Raw genomic sequence first — 4,812 nt, 5'->3', positions numbered from 1 at the left:
AAACGGTTTTTAGCCACTCTGCGCACGTTTGTGCCCAATTAAGGTTGAAGAGTATGCAGTGGTAAAAGGACAGATATCACACTTGAACGGTTTTTCGCCGCTGTGCGTACGTTTGTGCCCAATTAAAGTTAAAGAATATGTAGGGGTAAAAGGGCATATATCGCACTTAAACGGTTTTTCGCCACTCTGCGCACGTTTGTGCCCAATTAAGGTTGAAGAGTATGCAGTGGTAAAACGACAGATATCACACTTGAACGGTTTTTCGCCACTGTGTGTACGTTTGTGCCCAATTAAAGTTGAAGAGTATGTAGTGGTAAAAGGGCATATATCGCACTTAAACGGTTTCTAGCCATTCTGCGCACGTTTGTGCCCAATTAAGGTTGAAGAGTATGCAGTGGTAAAAGGACAGATATTACACTTGAACGGTTTTTCGCCACTGTGCGTACGTTTGTGCCCAATTAAGGTTGAAGAGTATGCAGTGGTAAAAGGGCATATATAGCACTTAAAAGGTTTTTCGCCACTGTGCGCACGTTTGTGCCCAATTAAGGTTGAAGAGTATGCAGTGGTAAAAGGACAGATATCACACTTGAACGGTTTTTCGCCACTGTGCGCACGTTTGTGCCCAATTAAGGGTGAAGAGTATGCAGTGGTAAAAGGACAGATATCACACTTGCACGGTTTTTCGCCAGTGTGCGTACGTTTGTGCCGAATTAAGGGTGAAGAGTATGCAGTGGTCAAAGGACAGATATCACACTTGAACGGTTTTTCGCCACTGTGCGCACGTTTGTGCCGAATTAAGGGTGAAGAGTACGCAGTGGTAAAAGGACAGATATCACACTTTAACGGTTTTTCGCCACTGTGCGCACGTTTGTGCCCAATTAAGGGTGAAGAGTATGCAGTGGTAAAAGGACAGATATCACACTTGAACGATTTTTCGCCACTACGCGCACGTTTGTGCCCAATTAAGGGTGAAGAGTATGCAGTGGTAAAAGGACAGATATCACATTTGAACGGTTTTTCGCCACTGTGCGCACGTTTGTGCCCAATTAAGGTTGAAGAGTATGCAGTGGTAAAAGGACAGGTATCACACTTGAACGGTATTTCGCCACTGTGCGCACGTTTGTGCCCAATTAAGGGTGAAGAGTATGCAGTGGTAAAAGGACAGATATCACACTTGAACCGTTTTTCGCCACTGTGCGCACGTTTGTGCCCAATTAAGGGTGACGAGTATGCAGTGGTAAAAGGGCAGATATCACACTTGAACGGTTTTTCGCCACTGCGCGCACGTTTGTGCCCAATTAAGGGTGAAGAGTATGCAGTGGTAAAAGGACAGATATCACACTTGAACGGTTTTTCGCAGGTGTGCGTACGTTTGTGCCGAATTAAGGTCGAAGACAGTGCAGTTGTAAATGGGTGTATATCGCACTTGAAGGGTCTTTCTCCAGTGCGTGTACGTTTGTGCCGGATTAAGTTAGAAGAATGTGCAGCGGCAAAAGGGCACATATCGCATTTGAAGGCTTTTGCTTAGTGTGGGCAAGGATGTGCGGAGTTAAGGCTGAAGAGTCTGCAGTTGCAAGAGATTGCGTACCGCACTCTAAGGGTTTCTCGTCAATGTGCGTACTATCCTGTGGAGTGACGTTTCTCTAGTCTGCAGCTGTAACAGGACAATCGCGACTGAAGGGGCTTTCTCCAGTGTGCGTAGGCTCGTGTCGAGTTAATGTGTTAGGGTCTGGAGTAGTAGAAGGGCATGGAAGAGATTCGCACTGTAGTCCTGTGGAACACAGCATATCACGCTCACCGTCACACTTCGCAAATAGCCATGGATCCCTACGGCATTCACAAGCATTTCGTGCTTTCTCAAGTTGTCTGTGTCTAGTAACATCGGCAAATTTCGATGAAACGTTGGCGCAGGACCGGCAGCTGAACAGATCTTCTCTCACTGGAAGTGGCTGCCGCTGAAATGAATTCTGTTTCATCAGAGATTACAGGAGCTGTGGTCTTTTCTGGTAGTGTTCAGCGCCCTTTCGTGCTGGTCATTGTCGCCGATGAGCCCATAACGTAACTTTTCTCTCAGCAGCCAGGAAAGCATAACACTTCTGCAAATAAAGTTGATAGAATGTGTGCCGTTAGGGAGAATAAGCTTTTTTTTCGCGCTTGCTCTGTGAGCAATATTTTGTGCCATGGTTCAAGCCCGCCAGATTGCTGGTTGCATAAAACAAAAATTGCAGCAAAGATTTATGCTAAAATAACTCACAGGACGCGGATACTTTCAGGAAACGCAAAACATCAACGAATTCGCAAGCAATAAGGAGTGCATTCATGCAAACTTTCCAAATAGTGCCAGAAGTTTTATCAACCGTCGAATGATGATGTATGCGGTTTCTTGCAGCGTGGTGAGGCAGCATCGATATCACACCAAATGTGCGCAACGTCATGGTTGTCATTGTGCTCAATTAAAGCACAGTACGCGGTGGAGTTTCACGTTGACGTCTTTTGGAGCGCTCTAGTCCTTAAACGTTGAAGCAATGAGCTCTTCATGTGTTTATATATTTATTTATTTTTCAGATACCAACAGCACCCTGAAACGGGCATTATTGTAACCGGAAAGACCTAGAAAAATGGTACAAGTAGCACAATTCAGTAAAAAAAATGTAAACCTATGTTCCACTGATAAAGCAAGATACACAACGTATTCAAACAAAAAAAATGCTCAAGCAACGTATATACAATCACTGGATACAAAAACTACACTTGTGTATACAAAACCCACGAAGTAAATTTTACACACTAAGTAAACAAAAATTCGGCAAGAGCACCGTCAAACCAAAGGACGGCGCTGATACAATATGCTCCGGCAAAGCATTCGAATCATGAACTGTTTTTGGAAGAAAGCACATTTGAATATGCTGATCGACACTTGCATTCATGAACTTTTAATGAGTGATCTATTCTGGCGGATCTGTAGGTAGGATGAAGTATATATGTTTCTTTCCTTATGCCCGTTGCCCTTAAACAAATTTTATAGAATAACTTTAGGCGGATGTATTTTCTTTCTTGCAGAAGGGGCCAGCCGAGATTGATTAGTATGTCAGATAAGCTTTGGGTGAAAATATAATTTGAGGAGGGAAACCCGGCTGCACGCTTTTGTATGCGGTCTAATTCGGCAGTACATATTTTTGTGGCAGGAACCCACGCGAAGCATCCGTATTCCAATATTGTGCGCCCGTTTGAAAAGTAAAGTGTTTCTTTTATTCTAGCAGGGGCTTGTTTGAAATTCCGTTTTAAGAAGTTAAGGACAGGACCAGCCTTAGCTGCAATGTAGTCTATATGTTCATTGCCGAAGAAGTCAATTTTAAAGAAAGCACCCAAGTACTTATAACTTGATTCAATCTACAGATTTTCACCTTCAAAAGAATATGTACTACGCAGAACATGACGTTTGTTAGTAAACTGGACACCTTTCCATTAGGTAAAATTCAGTGTCATATTCCACATTTTACACTAGAGTAATGGAGTTCAGGTCACTTTGTAAATGTGCACTGTCATGTGAGCCATTAATTTCACACTAAAGAGAACAATAATCAGCATACAATCTCATACGACACGATGCCTGTTCGCATATATCATTAATAAATATCAAAAAAGAAAAGGTCCCAGGACAGATCCCTGGGGGACACCTGAGAGGACCTCTTTATGCGATGAACTCCTTTCTTTAAGCACTACACACAGTTTTCTGTCACCTATTTAGGCCTTAATCTAACGTAAAAGAACACTGGGAAGATTCAGCGCAGTTTTACCATTAACAAATTATGTGCTACAGAGCCAAACGCTTTCTTGAAATCTAAAAAGCAACAATCAACCTGCTTGCTATTATTAATTGATAGAGCTATGCCATGAGAAAACTGAATTAATTGTGTGTCGCAGGAAAAACCTCTTCTCAAACCATGCTGTTTTGGGCAGAAATAATTGTTTTCTTGGAGATGAGCCGTCAAGTTGGAGTAATAATGTGTTCTAATGCTTTGCGTGAAACACTGGTGGGGGATATTGGTCTATAGTTTCTGAACTTTAATTTTTCCCCACTTTTGAAAACAGGAACCAGATGTGCAGTTTTCCAATCATATGGTCATGATCTAAGATGGAAAGATTTCCAAAAGGGTCATTAGGAATGGGGCAATTGACGCGGCAGTTTTTTATTACATAATTTGAAATATGATCGTTACCGGGTGCAGAGTTCTCGTTCACTTTTTGCAGAATTGTTGTTTTGGTCTGTTCTGAAAAGGATATTTTGTTCATTTGTGGAAAATTCTTCCGAGTTCATATGTCACTAGCTTGGGGATCGGACTGTTGAGTACAAAGATTTGAAATAGCTATTAAATTGTTCAGGTTTTCCTTTCAGGTCTTTGGCATAATTATTGTCATCTGTAACATCCGGAATAGCATCCTTTGCTCCTCGCTTGCTTCTGACGTACTTCAAACTTCTTTCGGATTGGTTTTTAATTTTTCACCCAGAACGCCCAGATACGCACTTTCTGCCTCGCGCATTTCTTTTGCTATCTCTTTGTTGAGTTTTTTCGTTTTTCTACGCAGCTCAGGTTTCGGCGATTTGCAGTACAGGCGGTATAAGCGGTCTTTCCTGTTTACCACTGCCTGAACATTCCTGTTCATTCAAGGCTTATCAGTACCGCGTTTGGAAGACAACATAGAAGGGAACAAATCACTTTGTTAGCGATAGAAGTTTGGTTTTCAGTAGATACCATGCAGAGTTTACATCAAGGGAAGACGTGCGTTCTCTAAATCGGACAGGAATGCGTC

General features: G+C 42.4%; 1 pseudogene; it reads right to left on the bottom strand.

Moving 5' to 3' along the window:
- Nucleotides 1-166: 166 nt before the first annotated feature.
- Nucleotides 167-1,503, bottom strand: LOC144108654 (uncharacterized; annotated as a pseudogene).
- Nucleotides 1,504-4,812: the final 3,309 nt, after the last annotated feature.

Source organism: Amblyomma americanum, chromosome 10 (genome assembly GCF_052857255.1).
Source record: "Amblyomma americanum isolate KBUSLIRL-KWMA chromosome 10, ASM5285725v1, whole genome shotgun sequence".
In the NCBI taxonomy this organism is placed as follows: domain Eukaryota; kingdom Metazoa; phylum Arthropoda; class Arachnida; order Ixodida; family Ixodidae; genus Amblyomma; species Amblyomma americanum.
This window is presented reverse-complemented; position numbering and strand designations above follow the sequence as displayed.